Genomic DNA, 19,747 nt, shown 5'->3' with positions numbered 1-19,747 from the left:
TTGGGTCGTCTACGGTAGAGTAGATGATCCCTTGGGTTGTGTATGGTAGAGTAGATGACCCCTTGGGTCTCTAAGGTAGAGTAGATGGCCCATTTGGTAGTCTACGGTACAGTAGATGGCCCCTTGGGTCGTCTACTTTCTAGTATATACCCACGTGTGTCGTCTACTGTAGATTAGATGTCCCCTGGGGTCCTCTACAGTAGAGTTGATGGCCAATTGGGTCCTCACATGTAGAGTAAATGACCCGTTGGGTCGTCTAGGATAGAGTAGGTGGCGCCTTTAATTGTCTACTGTAGAGTAGATGGCCCATTTGGTCGTCTACGGTAGAGTAGATGACCTTTTGGGTCGTCTACGGTAGAGTAGATGACCCTTGGGTCGTCTACGGTAGAGTAGATGGTCCACGGTAAGGTAGATGACCCCTTGGGTTGTCTAAGGTAGATTAGATGACCCCTTGGGTCTCTAAGGTAGAGTAGATGGCTCCTTGGGTCGTCTACTTTCTAGTATATACCCACGTGTATCGTCTACTGTAGAGTAGATGGCCCCTTAGGTCATCTTCTGTAGAGTAGATGGCCCCTTGGGTCGTCTACGGTAGAGTAGATGACCCCTTGGGTTGTGTAAGGTAGAGTAGATGACCCCGTAGAGTCATCTACTTGACCTGTAGAGTAGATGGCCCCTTAGGTCATCTTCTGTAGAGTAGATGACCCCTTGGGTTGTGTAAGATAGAGTAGATGACCCCTTGGGTCTCTAAGGTGGAGTAGATGGCCCATTTGGTAGTCTACAGTAGAGTTGATGGCCCATTGGGTCCTCAAATGTAGAGTAAATGACCCGTTGGGTCGTCTTTGGTAGAGTAGATGACCCCTTTGGTCGTCTACCGTAGAGTAGATGACCCCTTGGGTCGTCTACCGTAGAGTAGATGACCCCTTGGTCGTCTATCGTAGAGTAGATGACCCCTTGGGTCGCCTACGGTAGAGTAGATGACCTCTTCGGTCGTCTCCGGTAGTGTAGATGACCCCTTGTGTCGTCTATAGTAGAGTAGGTGGCCTCTTGGGTCGTCCACTATAGAGTAGATGGCCCCTTGTGTCGTCTACTGCTGAGTAGATGACCCCTTGGATCCTCTACAGTAGAGTTGATGGCCCATTGGTCTACGGTAGATTGCTTAATCAAAGCACTCCTCGTCCCGATAACATATCAGGACAATGGCAAAACATTGTCCACTCCATGCAAACAGCCGCAATCAGTACATGGATACCAGAGACCTCCACCAAGGAATCCATGGTATGACCAGGAGTGACATGCTTCTACCGAAGAGACGACCCTTGGGTCGTCTGACCCAAAAAGGTGCGTCTTTTATTATCTGTTGTAGAGTAGATGACCCCTTGGGTCGTCTAAGGTAGTGTAGATGGTCCATTTGGTAGTCTACAGTAGAGTAGATGACCCCTTGGGTCGTGTAAGTTAGAGTAGATGGCCCATATGGGCGTCTACGGTACAGTAGATGACCCCTTGGGTCGTCTGACCCAAAAAGGTGCGCCTTTATTATATGCTGTAGAGTAGATGACCCCTTGGTTCGTCTAAGGTAGAGTAGATGGCCCATTCGGTCGTCTACGGTAGAGTAGATGGCCCCTTGGGTCGTCTACGGTAGAGTAGATGACCCCTTGGGTCGTCTAAGGTAGAGTAGATGGCCCATTTGGGCGTCTACGGTAGAGTAGGTGACCCCTTGGGTCGTATACTGTAGAGTAGATGGCACCTTGAGTCGTCTACGGTAGAGTAGATGGTTCCTTGGGTCGTCTACGGTATCATCTACTGTAGAGTAAATGGCCCCTTAGGTCATCTTCTGTAGAGTAGATGGCCCCTTGGGTCGTCTACTGCAGAGTAAATGGTCGACGGTAGAGTAGATGACCCCTTGGGTTGTCTAAGGTAGAGTAGATGACCCCTTGGGTCTCTAAGGTAGAGTAGATGGCCCATGTGGTAGTCTACGGTAGAGTAGATGGCCCCTTGGGTCGTCTACTTTCTAGTATATACCCACGTGTGTCGTCTACTGTAGATTAGATGACCCCTGGCGTCCTCTGCAGTAGAGTTGATGGCCAATTGGGCCCTCAAATCTAGAGTAAATGACCCGTTGGGTCGTCTAGGATAGAGTAGGTGGCGCCTTTAATTGCCTACTGTAGAGTAGATGGCCCATTTGGTCGTCTACGGTAGAGTAGATGACCCCTTGGGTTGTGTAAGGTAGAGTAGATGACCCCTTGGGTCTCTAAGGTAGAGTAGATGGCCCTTTTGTAGTCTACGGTATAGTAGATGGCCCCTTGGGTCGTCTACTTTCTAGTATATACCTACGTGTGTCGTCTACTGTAGATTAGATGTCCCCTGGGGTCCTCTACAGTAGAGTTGATGGCCCATTGGGTCCTCAAATGTAGAGTAAATGACCCGTTGGGTCGTCTAGGATAGAGTAGGTGGCGCCTTTAATTGTCTACTGTAGAGTAGATGGCCCATTTGGTCGTCTACGGTAGAGTAGATGACCCCTTGGATCGTCTACGGTAGAGTAGATGACCCCTTGGGTCGTCTACGGTAGAGTAGATGACCCCTTGGGTCGTCTACGGTGGAGTAGATGGTCCACGGTATAGTAGATGACCCCTTGGGTTGCCTAAGGTAGAGTAGATGACCCCTGGGGTCTCTAAGGTAGAGTAGATGGCCCCTTGGGTCGTCTACTTTCTAGTATATACCCACGTGTATCGTCTACTGTAGATTAGATGACCCCTGGGGTCCTCTACAGTAGAGTTGATGGCCCATTGGGTCCTCAAATGTAGAGTAAATGACCCGTTGGGTCGTCTTTGGTAGAGTAGATGGCCCCTTGGGTCGTCTACGGTAGAGTAGATGAGCCCTTGGGTCGTCTACCGTAGAGTAGATGACCCCTTGGATCGTCTACCGTAGAGTAGATGACACCTTGGGTCGCCTACGGTAGAGTAGATGACCTCTTCGGTCGTCTCCGGTAGAGTAGACGGTCCCTTGTATCATCTACGATAGAGTAGATGGCCCCTTGGGACGTCTACGGTAGAGTAGGTGGCCTCTTGGGTCGTCCACTATAGAGTAGATGGCCCCTTGTGTCGTCTACTGCTGAGTAGATGACCCCTTGGATCCTCTACAGTAGAGTTGATGGCCCATTGGGTCCTCAACTGTAGAGTAAATAGCCTATTGGGTCGTCTAGGGTAGAGTAGGTGGCGCCTTTAATTGTCTGCTGTAGAGTAGATGACCCTTTGGGTCGCCTACGGTAAAGTAGATGACCCCTTGGGTCGTCTTCGGTAGAGTAGATGACCCCTTGGGTCGTCTTCGGTAGAGTAGATGACCCCTTGGGTCGTCTACGGTAGAGTAGACGGTCCCTTGTATCATCTACGATAGAGTAGATGGCCCCTTGGGACGTCTACGGTAGAGTAGATGGTTCCTTGGGTCCTCTACGGTAGAGTAGATGACCGCTAGGATCGTCTACGGTAGAGTAGATGACCCCTTGGGTCGTCTACGGTAGAGTAGATGACCCCTTGGGGCGTCTACGGTAGAGTAGATGACCCCTTGGGGCGTCTACGGTAGAGTATATGACCCCTTGGGTCGTCTACGGTAGAGTAAATGGCCACTTGGGACGTCTACGATAGAGTAGACGACCCCTGGGTCGTCTAAGGTAGAGTAGATGACCCATTTGGGCGTCTACGGTAGAGTAGATGGCCAATTTGGTCGTCTACGGTAGAGTATATGGCTCCTTGGATCGTCTACTGTAGAGTAGATGACGCCTTGGGTGATATACTATAGAGTATATTGCCCTTTGTGTCCTCTACTGTAGAGTAGATGGCCCCTTGGGTTGTCTACTGTAGATTAGAGGACCCCTGGGGTCCTCTACAGTAGAGTTGATGGCCCATTGGGTCCTCAACTGTAGAGTAGATGACCCGTTGTGTCGTCTACGATAAAGACGACACGGTTTGTGGCCTTAAAAAGTCTTAAAAAAATTCACGGTTTGTGGCCTTTAAAACTCTTTAAAAAATGCACGGTTTGTGGCCTTAAAAAATCCACAAACTCGTCAAAAAGCCCACGGTTTATGGCCCTAAAAATTCTTTATAAATTGACGGTTTGTGGCCTTAAAAACTCTTTAAAAATCTCCGTTTTGTGGCCTTATATTTTAGTTAATAAATCCACGTTTTGTGGCCTTAAATTATCGTTGAAGAATCCAAGTATTGTACCGCTAAAAATTTTTAAAAATTATTTTTTTTTGTCGTAAACATCGTTAAAAACTTTAGGTTTTTTTGGCCTTAAATTTCTTGAAAAACCCAATGTCCAATACGTCCTAATAATGCACAGCAATCCCAGAAATTCCCCATTCTAGATTCCCATTACCTCTTACCGTCAAATTTCGTTCTTTCTCCCTTGAATGTTTTCGTTACACCCCAATACCATCATCACCATCACAAAGCAACTAATTGGAATGTGGACCTTGACTGGCACTAGTTGTCTTGTTAACTGACGGGTTAGATGCCTGTCAGTGACTAACCATTTTTGGGTCTTCTTGGTTAGATTTTGTGGTTAAGAAAGATGATTCTCAAAGAGAGAGACAAAGAGAGATTTCTGTGAGAAATATTTGCTGAATGAATTAACCCGGCAGTTAAAGTTTGCACAACATAACGCCTCATCTTTTACCAGGTTCTTCAATTGCAAAATCAAAGGACATTTTTTTTAAAAAAAGGATAAATGATTGAATACACAAATTAATATTTTCGGGTGTAAGAGAAGGGATTGACGCCCTATTGGCCATAACTACTATTGGAACAGCATTTTTGTCATTATAATTAATGGCTAGCAATTTATCATCGAAGTGTGAGACAAAACAAAAGAAAACCGACTTAAAGTTAAAACTATAAACCAACAATAACAATACCAAATCTGCCTGCCAATTATCCTTTCAATGTAAATATAAAAAAACAAATGAAAACAAATTGTTTGATTAATTGCTTAAAGTTTGAATTTAAAGTTGAAAATTATGTAAGGAAAAGGCGAAAGAATGAGTTTCTCACGAACTTCCCAAAAGAGACAAGAGAGATTTATTTCGCACCAAAAGGTCCGAGATCCGAACGGCTTTGGGAATTCTTGGAAAATATTCCTATGCGGAAAAATATTGTTCCTGATGTAGTTTCGATACCAAGACCTTCTGACGCATTGTGCAAGGGGGTTTGCCAATAACTTTTAGTACAAAAATTAACAAAAATACTTGGGCTGTGCTGCTATGCTGGAAGTTATTCCTGCATGAGTTTCGATACCCATGACCTTCCGCCGTAGTGTACAACTACAAAATCCACAAAATTTATCTTGACAAAGCATGGTGAGGCTCTGTCAAAAAAAATTACCAAATTTCATTATGACATCTATTTTATCTCCAATGTGCCTCTATTTTTGTTTTTGTTTTTCTGTTTTTGCTTTGCATTGTGAAAAAGGGGGTGTATTCATGCCTGGTTGATAAGCCGCTTATGTATGCTCGTCCCATGCACCACAATAGTGGGCATCATCACCATCATCGTTCAGTGATTAGAACATGCTTTTGTTACCCAGCTCATTTGAGTGGCAATCAAGCGTTGCCGGGCATTTTCATCATCGTTCTCTTCTTCAGAGTCGTCATTATTAGTCATTAATCAATGAATTGTTTTGTTTTCTGATTTGAAAATAGCATAGGAAAATAACAACAACGACAAAAACAAATTTGACAAAAGATCAGCCTACATACTAATCACACAAGTATGCAAGGTGGAACAGAGGGATATGATGCAGATATTCCCCCTCTAACCACTGTTTTTCAATATAAAACCACCAAACCGGTATTCTATAGAATGGAAGATATACGTTGGGGCATTACATGGAATAGAAGACCACCGTAGGGGTCTTCTATAGAAGAGAAGACCACCGTGGGGGTCTTCTATGGAATAGAAGACCATCGTAGGGGTTTTCTGTAGAATAGAAGACCACCGTAGGGGTCTTCTATAGAAGAGAAAAACACCGTGGGGGTCTTCTATGGAATAGAAGATCATCGTAGGGTTCTTCTATGGAATAGAAGATCATCGTAGGGTTCTTCTATGGAATAGAAGATCACCGTTGGGGAATAAAAGACCACCGTAGGGGTCACACAAGTATGCAAGGTGGAACAGAGGGATATGATGCAGATATTCCCCCTCTAACCACTGTTTTTCAATATAAAACCACCAAACCGGTATTCTATAGAATGGAAGATATACGTTGGGGCATTACATGGAATAGAAGACCACCGTAGGGGTCTTCTATAGAAGAGAAGACCACCGTGGGGGTCTTCTATAGAATAGAAGACCATCGTAGGGGTTTTCTGTAGAATAGAAGACCACCGTAGGGGTCTTCTATAGAAGAGAAAAACACCGTGGGGGTCTGCTATGGAATAGAAGATCATCGTAGGGTTCTTCTATGGAATAGAAGATCATCGTAGGGTTCTTCTATGGAATAGAAGATCACCGTTGGGGAATAGAAGACCACCGTAGGGGTCTTCTATAGAAGAGAAGACCACTGTAGGGTTCTTCTGTAGAGTAGAAAACTACCGTAGGGGTCTTCTACAGAATAGAAGACCACCGTACGGTAGAAAACTACCGTAGGGATCTTCTATAGAGTAAAATACCACTGTAGGGTTCTCTATAGAATTGGAGACAGTCGTAGGGGTCTTCTATAGAATAGAAGACCACCGTGGGGGTCTTCTATGGAAGAGAAGACCATCGTAGGGCTCTTCTATGGAATAGAAGACCTCCGTAGGGGTCTTCTACAGAATAGAAGACCATCGTAGGGGTCTTCTGTAGAATAGAAAACCACAGTAGGGTTCTTCTATAGAACATAAGACCACCGTAGGGGTCCTCTATAGAATAGAAAACCACCGTAGGGGTCTTCTCTAGAATAGAAGACCACCGTAGGGGTCTTCTGTAGAATAGAAAACCACAGTAGTGGTCTTCTATAAAACATAAGACCACCGTAGGGGTCTTCTATAGAATAGAAGACCACCGTAGGGGTCTTCTATAGAATTGAAGAACACCGTAGGGGTCTTCTATAGAATAGAAGACCACCGTAGGGGTCGTAGGAGTTTTCTATAGAATAGAAGAGCACCGTAGGTGTCTTCTATTGAATAGAAGACCACCGTAGGGGTCTTCTATAGAATAGAAGACCACCGTAGGGGTCTTCTATAGAATAGAAGACCACCGAAGGAGTTTTCTATAGAGCAGAAGACCACCGTAGGGGTCTTCTATAGAATAGAAGACCACCGTAGGGGTCTTCTATAGAATAGAAGAGCACCGTAGGGGTCTTATATAGAATAGAGGAGCACCGTAGGGGTCTTCTATGGAATATAAGATCACCGTAAGGGTCTTCTATAGAATAGAATACCATTGTAAGGGTCTTCTATAGAATAGAACACCATCGTAGGGATCTTTTATAGAATAGAAGTCCACCGTAGGGGTCTTCTATAGAATAGAAGACCACCGTAGGGACGTTTTCTATAGAATGGAAGACCATCGTAGGGGTCTTCTATAGAAAAGAAGACCACCGTAGGGGTCTTCTATAGAATAGAAGACCACCGTAGGGGTCTTCTATAGAATAGAAGACCACCGTAGGAGTCTTCTATAGAATTGAAGAACACCGCAGGGGTCTTCTATAGAATAGAAGACCACCGTAGGGGTCTTCTATAGAATAGAAGAGCACCGTAGGGGTCTTATATAGAATAGAAGAGCACCGTAGGCGTCTTCTATGGAATATAAGATCACCGTAAGGGTCTTCTATAGAATAGAATACCATTGTAGGGGTCTTCTATAGAATAAAAGACCGTCGTAGGAGTTTTCTATAGAATAGAAGAGCACCGTAGGGGTCTTCTATAGAATAGAACACCATCGTAGGGATCTTTTATAGAATAGAAGTCCACCGTAGGGGTCTTCTATAGAATAGAAGACCACCGTAGGGACGTTTTCTATAGAGTGGAAGACCATCGTAGGGGTCTTCTATAGAAAAGAAGACCACCGTAGGGGTCTTCTATAGAATAGAAGACCACCGTAGGGGTCTTCTATAGAATAGAAGACCACCGTAGGGGTCTTCTATAGAATAGAAGACCAACGTAGGGGTCTTCTATAGAATAGAAGACCAACGTAGGGGTCTTCTATAGAATAGAAGACCACCGTAGGGGTCTTCTATAGAATAGAAGACCACAGTAGTAGTTTTATATAGAATAGAAAACCATCGTAGGAGCCTCCTATAGAATAGAAGAGCACCGTAGGGGTCTTATATAGAATAGAAGAGCACCGTAGGGGTCTTCTATAGAATAGAAAAGCACCGTAGGGGTCTTCTATAGAATAGAAGAGCACCGTAGGGGTCTTCTATAGAATAGAAGAGCACCGTAGGGGTCTTCTATAGAATAGAAGACCACCGTAGGGGTCTTCTATAGAATAGAAGACCACCGTAGGGGTCTTCTATAGAATAGAAGACCACCGTAGGGGTCTTCTATAGAATAGAAGACCACCGTAGGGGTCTTCTATAGAATAGAAGACCACCGTAGGGTTCTTCTATAGAATAGAAAACCACCGTAGGGGTCTTCTATAGAATAGAAGACCACCGTAGGGGTCTTCTATAGAATAGAAGACCACCGTAGGTGTCTTCTATAGAAGAGAAGACCACCGTGGGGGTCTTCTATGGAATAGAAGACCATCGTAGGATTCTTTTTTGGAATAGAACATCAGCGTAGGGGTCTTCTATAGAGTAGAAAACTACCGTAGGGGTCTTCTGTAGAATAGAAAACCACCGTAGGGGTCTTCTATAGAATAGAAGGCTACCGTTGGGGTCTTCTATAGAATAGAAGGCTACCGTAGGGGTCTTCTATAGAATATAAGACCACCGTGGGGGTCTTCTATAGAAGAGAAGACCACCGTGGGGGTCTTATATGGAATAGAAGACCATCGTAGGGCTCTTCTATAGAATAGAAGGACACGGTAGGGGTCTTCTGTAGAATAGAAAACCACCGTAGTTGTCTTCTATAGAATAGAAGACCACCGTAGGGGTCTTCTACAAAATAGAAGACCACCGTAGGGGTCTCCTGTAGAATAGAAGACCACCGCAGACGTCTTATATGGAATCGAAGGCCACCGTAGGGGTCTTCTAGATATTAGAAGACCACCGTAGGGTCTTCTATAGGATATAAGACCACCGTATGGGGTCTTCTATAGAATAGAAGACCACTGTAGGGGTCTTCTATAGAATAGAAGACCAAGGTGTCTTCTGTAGAACAGAAGACCACTGTAGGGGTCTTCTATAGAATAGATGACCACCGAAGGGTTCTGCTATAGAACAGAAGACCACCGTAGGGGTCTTCTATAGATTAGAAGAACACCGTAGGGGTCTTCTATAAATAGAAGACCACCGTAGGGATATTCCATAGAATAGAAAACCACCGTAGGGGTCTTCTATAGAATAGAAAACCACTGTAGGGTTCTTCTATAGAATAGAAAACCACCGTAGGGGTCTTCTATAGAATAGAAGACCACCGTAGGGGTCTTCTATAGAATAGAAGACCACCGTAGGTGTCTTCTATAGAAGAGAAGACCACCGTGGGGGTCTTCTATGGAATAGAAGACCATCGTAGGATTCTTTTTTGGAATAGATCATCAGCGTAGGGGTCTTCTATAGAGTAGAAAACTACCGTAGGGGTCTTCTGTAGAATAGAAAACCACCGTAGGGGTCTTCTATAGAATAGAAGGCTACCGTTGGGGTCTTCTATAGAATAGAAGGCTACCGTAGGGGTCTTCTATAGAATATAAGACCACCGTGGGGGTCTTCTATAGAAGAGAAGACCACCGTAGGGCTCTTCTATAGAATAGAAGGACACGGTAGGGGTCTTCTGTAGAATAGAAAACCACCGTAGTTGTCTTCTATAGAATAGAAGACCACCGTAGTTGTCTTCTATAGAATAGAAGACCACCGTAGGGGTCTTCTACAAAATAGAAGACCACCGTAGGGGTCTTCTACAAAATAGAAGACCACCGTAGGGGTCTCCTGTAGAATAGAAGACCACCGCAGACGTCTTATATGGAATCGAAGGCCACCGTAGGGGTCTTCTAGATATTAGAAGACCACCGTAGGGTCTTCTATAGGATATAAGACCACCGTATGGGGTCTTCTATAGAATAGAAGACCACTGTAGGGGTCTTCTATAGAATAGAAGACCAAGGTGTCTTCTGTAGAACAGAAGACCACTGTAGGGGTCTTCTATAGAATAGATGACCACCGAAGGGTTCTGCTATAGAACAGAAGACCACCGTAGGGGTCTTCTATAGATTAGAAGAACACCGTAGGGGTCTTCTATAAATAGAAGACCACCGTAGGGATATTCCATAGAATAGAAAACCACCGTAGGGGTCTTCTATAGAATAGAAACCACAGTAGGGGTCTTCTATACAATAGAAGACCGCCGTAGGGGTCTTCTATAGAATAGAAGACAGCAAAAGAGGTCTTATGTAGAATAGAAGACCACCGCAGGAGTCTTCTAAGGAAATGAAGATCACCGGAAGGGACTTCTATGAAATAGAAGACCACGGAAGGCGTCTCCTATACAATAGGAGGCAACAGATGTGGTCTTTTCTAGAATAGAAGTGTAGGGGTCTTCTTTTGTATAGAAGAAGGTCTTCCATAGAGTAGAATGTCACCGTAGGGGCCTTTGATAAAATAGAAGAACATCGTAGGGGTCTTTCATAGAATGGAAAGCCCCCGTATAGAAGAAAAGAACATCGTAGATTTTTTCTATAAAACAGAAGTCCAATGCGGTCTTCTATAGAATAGAAGTCCACCGCTGGGGTCTTCTATAGAATAGAAGACCGCCGTAGGGGTTTTCTATAGAATAGAAGACCACCGTAGGGGTCTTCTATAGAATAGAAGACCACCGTAGGGGTCTTCTAGAGAATAAAAACCACCGCACAGTGGTTCAGAAATCGATTTTCCTGGCCAAAACCCCCATTTTTTGTTGTCACCGATTGTTAATTTCTATATGGGATTCGATAGTAAACATATTGATACTATGGAAAGCAAAAAATTAGATAAACATATTGGAAGGTGTTGGCGTGGCGTGCTCTTAAAAACGAAAAATGTTTCTAATGGAAAGTGGCAAATATGTAAATTTTGCAAATTTCTGGATAAAGAAACAGCTACATATTTCTCAGAAACTATAACAGATATTGTGTTCATTGTTTTTTTGTTAAGTAGGTAAGATTGTTGCCTTTAAGAGTCGTTTTAATAAATAACCGTAGCATTTACACGAAGTGAGCTATTTTATTTTTCCTCAGGTACTAAATTTTAGTGAAATTCCAAGTTTAGTGGACTATAACTTTTAGGGAACAGCTTGGAACAAGGTTTCGTTTTCACAGGATGTTGCACGAGAGTGTCCTCTTTTAGCCCATATATACTTTTGGAACAATCCCGCACAGTCCGCTTAACACTTTTTTAAATTTTTTAAAATTACATGCATCAAAATTTGTGTTTTTCCATACCGTTTTCCATATAACTTATAGCTTTTTCACACAAATGGAATTTTTTTTAATATATGAGTGTTTAAAAAGTTTTAATAAAAACCCAAGGAGTAGTTTTTCAAGTTTGAAAAAATTTAAATTAAAAAAATTTAAAATTAAAAAAAAAAATCCAAAATTTTTTTTTAATTTTTTTTTGTATTTTTATGGTTTGTTTATTGGGGTTGACCTTCTTTAAATAGTTTGAACATATGACAAATAAGAAACACTAATTTTTTGATGCAAAATATGAAAAAAATCAACCTTTTAACTTTTACCTTGAATTTCTCTGCAAACGCTATACCGAATTTGGTGGCTTTTAATGCTTAGAAAAGCTGAAAGTGTTATCTGTCGAACAAAGAAGGAATTATGAAAATATCTCTATCCGTTCAAAAGTTACTATAAAGGACTATAAGACCATAGTAGGTGTCTTGTATAGAATAGCAGGCAACCGTAGGTGTCTTGTATAGAATAGAAGTCCACCGCATTGGTCTTCTATAGAATAGAATTTCATAAAAACTTTCTTTCTTGATTTTTCTGAAATTTTTGGTTAAAATTGTTTGCCAAAATTTCTTACATATATTTTTTATGTTGGACATGTTCTAATAATTTTTTATTACTAGAATTTTTGGCATAAAGAGACCTGTGTTTTTTCATTTTCTTTCAATAATTTATTTTTATAATTTTCAGGTTTTCTTATTTTTATATATTTTTCTTGGAAATACTGTGCCATTGTCTTATTTATCTATTTTAAGAGATTTTGTTAAGAAAAGAAGAGCTTTCGCTCTTTGCTTCACCATAGTGTGGTTACCACACTGTGGTATGAAAACACCAATGTTTTTGTGGGGAGATCATTATTGTTTTGATAACTGGTTTTTATAAAGAAGAGAGACTCACTCACTCTCTCACTTGTTTAGTTTAAACGAGATAATGAGGTAGAGAGACTACTTAGTAGAGTAGTAGAGTCTACTACATCATAATAAATAATAGAGATAAGATATAATGAGCCTAAAACATTTATTAGATAAAAATGGCTGACTCTCTTTCCCTCTCCCTTACTGTTTATTGTTGGTATTATCGGGCAAATGAGTTCAATGGTGGGAGACACAGATAAAAAGCTACAGAAAACAAATAACATTGGAAAACAACAGATAATGACCTGAAAAAGAGGCAGAATGTAAACAAAACGAAAAAAAGTAAAGAAAACTAAATAAACATCAGTATGCCACAATGGTTGGCTAATTAACAAGTGTATGTAGCTTAAAACTAATAAAAAGCCTCTATTTCCTTCTCCAAAAAAAAAAAAAAGAAAAAATCAACCAAAACAACAGAACTACAAATGAAAGCAAATTGTATGCTAAAGATAAACACAAAAAGGGGCAAATGATTAGACCCACTTTGTTGGCATCCAAGCACACTGGTGGCACCCTGAGCCACATCAATAAGCTGGCCAAAAGTATTATGTTAATGATGATGATGATGCCTCGCTCCGCTCTTCCACTCTTTTTCTTATGGCCTTTGTTGGGGCTAATTGTTTAAAATCTCAACAGAAAAATTAACCAAGTCATGTGGAGGGAGAGTCATAGATTGGCAGACAGAGAGCGAGAGTCAGAGGAGATACAACAAATGAAGATTAAAACAAACAACATGATAAGCAGCGAAACATGAATACAGGTTCTCCGTACAGACAGACGTATACGATAATAATGAGCAAACTTATAGCCAAAGTTGTAGAGCCCCAGCTTGGTGAAGGGTTACCAGATAACAGAAATACAGGTTTATACCAAAAGTCTACTAAAAAATAAATTATCTTATTTTATAAATAAAAATTTACAGAATTAAGCATAAATAATTATAAATTTGAGATCAAATTTAAGATGATAAAAAAATAGTTTTAAATTAAAAATTAATATTTTTAAGCTAATAAAAATAATGTTTATAATTTCCAAAAATAAAAATTACACTTCTGAAAATTATTATAATTACTGTACTGAAGTAATTTATTATTTTTTATAATTTTGAACTTTTGTGCGTGGTTTACCCGAACGAGATGTCGGACATAGACCTTCTTGATTGACGGTCTTCTGTAGAATGGAAGTCCACTGAAAGGTCATTCCATAGAATAGAAGACAACTGAAGAAATATTGTATGAAATAGAAGACCACTTATATAAAATAGAAGACCGTAGAAGGCGTCTGAAATGGATTAGAATACAATCGAAGGGGTCTACTATGGAATTCAATACCATGAAAAAGGTCTTTTCTGCCATAGAAGACCGTCGAAGGTGTCTTCTTTGTAATAGAAAAACGTCGAAGAGGTCTCTATAACAAAAGAGACTATCGAAGGTGTCATCTCTGGAAAGAAGACCGTCAAAAGGTCTTCTGTGGGCTAGAAGACCATTGAAAGGGTCTTCATTGGAATACAAGTCCTCCGAAGGGACTAGAATACCTCCGAATGGGTCTTCGTTGAAATATAACCATCGAAAGAGTCTTCTATCGACTAAAAGACCATCGAAGGGGTCTTTTACGGAACAAAAGACCACAGAAAAGGTCTTTTATGGAATAAACGACGCCCAAGGGTCTTCCCGAATGGGTCTACTATTAACTAGAAGGCTCGATAGCCTGGTGTTCTCTGGAATAGAAGATCGTCGAAGGCCTATTCTAGAGGAAAAATATAATGGAAAGGGTCTTCTATAGACAAGATGACTATTGAAATAATATAAGTACACTGTTGCTGTTGTAATAGTTTTTATTATTGTATGTTTGTGTGTTTGTTCTTCTGGCCAATCTGGCTCTGGGTCAATCTCTAGTTCGAGGAAAGTGGCTGCTTCGATGGGATGTACTTACAGATCTACTGGGGTTAGATAAGTGCCCAATAGGAACTTAGGCGACTGCAATATACTGAACGTAGTTGAGCCAAAACTACTCTGGTTTGTCGTGGCAGCTGACGCTCCTCAGCTGCGATAGATTGGGGATGTACTGCGATGACTTTATTCACACTATATTTGCTTATGGCCTTAGCAACTGCGTCTGTGTGAAAGTTATTTAAGTCTGCTTGAAATGCCTGCTGATCTAGGGGTTCTCTCCTTTATCGTTTGACTTCTGCCTCTAGATCGTGGATAATCTCCTTTATTTTCCTGAATATATCGGGCCTACCCACCAGATGGTGATAGGGATGGCTCTCACGGTAACATCCTAGCAAGTACTGCAACGACAGCATCTCATTGAGTTGCTTTACTGGAAGAATCTTTGCTTCCTCATGTAGGTGGTCCACTGAAGACTTGAGAAGGCACCCTGTTGCTGTTCTCTGGGCGGCATTCTGACAAGCTTGAATCATTTTCCAATGCGTATCACATAAATTCGGTGACCAAATTGGCGCCGCATAGCTTACCACAGAGTGGCCGTAGATTTAGTGGCGGATATCTGCATATTCCTCGCGTGGAAAAAGATGGTAAGATCGGTTAAATAGGAGTTCAGTCTCTCACAGATGTCATCAGGGTAGGTACCTGACGCCAAAATCGTACAATCATCCGCATACGTTACGATCTCAATGCCGTCTGGAGGGGGTGAAATACAGGAGAGTTAGAAGTTTAACTGTTCCGGAGATATCATCCCACTTTGGGAACTCTCTGTTTCACTCTACGGTGTTTGGACTTCTTGTTTCTGAATTCCACGACGTACGACTGGCGTCCACATATATAATTGATTATCCAACGTTTCAAGTTTGGCCAGAGGGTTGTCTGCTCTATGTCCTCAAACTGCGTGGTGTGCCTGACAGTATCAAAGGCTTTTGACAAGTCAAGCGCCACCATTACTGTTGTGTCACACGACGATCTCTGGTTGAGACTTCGACAAATATGTGTGGACGCCATCTCCACACATATTTGTCTTGCTGTGCTGATTGCGAAATTGGCCTGTACGATTCACTGCCTGGCTTCAGTAGCGAGACAGAGTGGCTAGCGACAGGTTGATAACTTTAGTGAGATACTCCACTCACGGTTCATCCAGCTGCATCAGCATTAGCATAGAGATTCTATCAGGTACCAACGCTTTGGATGATTTAGCGTTCCTGATGACATTAGCAACATCGTCCATTGCAAACTGTGGTGGTTCATCCTCGGCAGGAAGAAATCGGATGCGACGTAGTACTCTTCTCTTCGCCCTGTCACCCCCGGGGTGCTCGACGAACTGTCGATCGACGAACCTCGGATCAGTCAACGTAACGTCGCCAAACGCGACTGAGGTCCAATCTTCCCTCCTTCCCGGGTCGAAAGTGACTTAACCGTTGCTTAAGTCCACTGTAGGTGTCTTCTATACAATATAAGTCCACCGTGAGTGTCGTCAATAAAATAGAAGATTAACACAGGGGTCTTCAGTAGAAGAGAAGACCACCGTTGGTGTATTCTATAGAATGGAAGGGTCTTATTGAGAAAAGAGGACCATCGTAGAAGGCCACAATAGAGGTCTTCTCTGGAAGAGAAGACCACAGTAGAGATCTTCTCTGGAATAGAAGACCACAGTAGAGATCCTCTCTGGAAGAGAAGACCAACATGAGGATCTTCTGTAGAATAGAAGACTACCGTTGGTGACTTCTATAGTATAGAAGACCACCGTAGGGGTCTAAGAGGTCGTCTGGGAGGTCATAGGGATCGTGGTTACCGGCTGTAGAACGGAAGATCATAGAATAGAAGACCATCGAAGGTTCTTCTATACAAAAGAAAACAATCGATGTAGTCTTCTATAGAATAGAAGGCCAGCAGTACGGGTCTTCTATAGAATACAGAACAACCGTAGGGCTCTTCTATAGAACATATATCCACTATAGAGGTTTTCTATAAAATAGAAAACCACTTTAGGGGTCTTCTTAGGAGTAGAAGTCCATCAAAGGGGTCTTCTGTAAATAAGAATACCTATGGTTCTTGTATTGAAGAGTAGGCCGTCTTAAGTGTTTTCTATACAAAGGAAAACAACCGTAAGTGTATACCCTCAGCCTTTAGGCTAATGAGGGTATATACACTTTTATACGATGAAAATGTGCCTCATCGAAATAATGGTTTTAGACCCCAAGTATGTTTGGACGAAATGTGTTTCAGACAACTTGGAGTCGATCTAGCCATGTCCGTCCGTCTGTCCTGCTGGTTGGGGCGCACGATAACTCTCTAACGGATGAACCGATTCGTTTCAAATTTTGGCTTTCGTAATATTTTGCCTAAACTTAGTTTAAGTTCGAAGATGAGCTACATCGGTCCACTTCTTCCGGTACCTCCCCCACAAAAGTTCGAAAATGTTCGGAAAGTTTGTGCGCACGATAACTCTTTAAGGGAGTGACCGATTTGGTCCATACTTTGTATAGCGTAAATTTTCTACCAGAGTCCAGAGTAATATGAGGTTCCAATATGGTCTCAATTGGCTTTGATTTTTGTTTTAGCAACTTGTATTCACTGCCCTCCATGCTACGGTACAAGTTTCATCAGGGGCAAGTCCATACTTCCTGAGAAAATAGCATGAAAGTTGCAAAAAACCCCTATGACACCGTGTGAGGTGGTTGGAGCGCAAGATAACTCTCGAACAAATCTGCCGATTCGGTCCAACATAGGGCCTTAGTAATATTTTGTACAAACATAGTTTAAGTTTGAAGATAAGCCATATCAGTCCACTCCTTCAGGTACCTCCCCCACACATATTCGGAAAAATTGTTCGTACGGTAACTCTTGAAGGGAGTGGCCGAATTGGTCTATACTTTACACATCCTAATATATCTACCAGATGTAGATCAGGTTCAAATATGGACTATATTGGATGATTTAGCGTTCCTGATGACATTAGCAACATCGTCCATTGCAAACTGTGGTGGTTCATCCTCGGCAGGAAGAAATCGGATGCGACGTAGTACTCTTCTCTTCGCCCTGTCACCCCCGGGGTGCTCGACGAACTGTCGATCGACGAACCTCGGATCAGTCAACGTAACGTCGCCAAACGCGACTGAGGTCCAATCTTCCCTCCTTCCCGGGTCGAAAGTGACTTAACCGTTGCTTAAGTCCACTGTAGGTGTCTTCTATACAATATAAGTCCACCGTGAGTGTCGTCAATAAAATAGAAGATTAACACAGGGGTCTTCAGTAGAAGAGAAGACCACCGTTGGTGTATTCTATAGAATGGAAGGGTCTTATTGAGAAAAGAGGACCATCGTAGAAGGCCACAATAGAGGTCTTCTCTGGAAGAGAAGACCACAGTAGAGATCTTCTCTGGAATAGAAGACCACAGTAGAGATCCTCTCTGGAAGAGAAGACCAACATGAGGATCTTCTGTAGAATAGAAGACTACCGTTGGTGACTTCTATAGTATAGAAGACCACCGTAGGGGTCTAAGAGGTCGTCTGGGAGGTCATAGGGATCGTGGTTACCGGCTGTAGAACGGAAGATCATAGAATAGAAGACCATCGAAGGTTCTTCTATACAAAAGAAAACAATCGATGTAGTCTTCTATAGAATAGAAGGCCAGCAGTACGGGTCTTCTATAGAATACAGAACAACCGTAGGGCTCTTCTATAGAACATATATCCACTATAGAGGTTTTCTATAAAATAGAAAACCACTTTAGGGGTCTTCTTAGGAGTAGAAGTCCATCAAAGGGGTCTTCTGTAAATAAGAATACCTATGGTTCTTGTATTGAAGAGTAGGCCGTCTTAAGTGTTTTCTATACAAAGGAAAACAACCGTAAGTGTATACCCTCAGCCTTTAGGCTAATGAGGGTATATACACTTTTATACGATGAAAATGTGCCTCATCGAAATAATGGTTTTAGACCCCAAGTATGTTTGGACGAAATGTGTTTCAGACAACTTGGAGTCGATCTAGCCATGTCCGTCCGTCTGTCCTGCTGGTTGGGGCGCACGATAACTCTCTAACGGATGAACCGATTCGTTTCAAATTTTGGCTTTCGTAATATTTTGCCTAAACTTAGTTTAAGTTCGAAGATGAGCTACATCGGTCCACTTCTTCCGGTACCTCCCCCACAAAAGTTCGAAAATGTTCGGAAAGTTTGTGCGCACGATAACTCTTTAAGGGAGTGACCGATTTGGTCCATACTTTGTATAGCGTAAATTTTCTACCAGAGTCCAGAGTAATATGAGGTTCCAATATGGTCTCAATTGGCTTTGATTTTTGTTTTAGCAACTTGTATTCACTGCCCTCCATGCTACGGTACAAGTTTCATCAGGGGCAAGTCCATACTTCCTGAGAAAATAGCATGAAAGTTGCAAAAAACCCCTATGACACCGTGTGAGGTGGTTGGAGCGCAAGATAACTCTCGAACAAATCTGCCGATTCGGTCCAACATAGGGCCTTAGTAATATTTTGTACAAACATAGTTTAAGTTTGAAGATAAGCCATATCGGTCCACTCCTTCAGGTACCTCCCCCACACATATTCGGAAAAATTGTTCGTACGGTAACTCTTGAAGGGAGTGGCCGAATTGGTCTATACTTTACACATCCTAATATATCTACCAGATGTAGATCAGGTTCAAATATGGACTATATTGGTCCACTCCATCCGTTACCTCCCACACAAAATTTCGGATAAGTTCACTTTAAGACCTAATATCGAATCACTCTGATTTTTGTTGAAGCAACTTGTATTCGCTGCTTCAATTACGATGGTAAAAGTTTTTTTAGGGGCAAGTCCATACTTCATGAGCAAACAGCCCGAAGAGTGTAAAAACCCCCAAATGGCACCATATGTTGTGTCTGGAGATCCACTTCCATAACGGTCAATGTCGATCCATTCCTTTTAGTATCTCCTCTGCAAAACTTTTGATCTTTAATACTAATCAAAATTTTTGTAGGTTCAAATGCCCAAAATTTTTAAAACCCCCTAAATACATACGTATTTTGGGAAAAAAATTGTTTCAATATACACAGGCTAGGCTGAGGGTACACCTCTGTCGGCAAAGCCGACTGATACTTTTTTACTTGTTTTTATAATAGAACACCACCGTTTGGTTCTTTTATTGTTGAGAAGACCTCCGTGCAGGTTTCCTATAGAATATAAATTCGCCAATTGGGCGAAGAAGACAAAAATATGTGTCTTCTGAAGCATAGAAGACCAACTAAGAGATATTTAATAGAACAGAAGCCCGCTGAAGGATTCTTCTATATAAATATGAATTTCAATATAAATTTCT

At 42.0% G+C, this 19,747-nt stretch overlaps 1 protein-coding gene across 1 annotated transcript in view; it reads left to right on the top strand.

Moving 5' to 3' along the window:
• Positions 1-19,747, top strand: part of sdt (MAGUK p55 family member stardust) — a 373,248-nt gene that overhangs the window by 87,872 nt on the left and 265,629 nt on the right. The window lies entirely within an intron of this gene.

Source organism: Musca autumnalis, unplaced genomic scaffold, assembly GCF_047663935.1.
Source record: "Musca autumnalis isolate F117 unplaced genomic scaffold, ASM4766393v1 scaffold_3, whole genome shotgun sequence".
In the NCBI taxonomy this organism is placed as follows: Eukaryota; Metazoa; Arthropoda; class Insecta; order Diptera; family Muscidae; genus Musca; species Musca autumnalis.
This window is presented reverse-complemented; position numbering and strand designations above follow the sequence as displayed.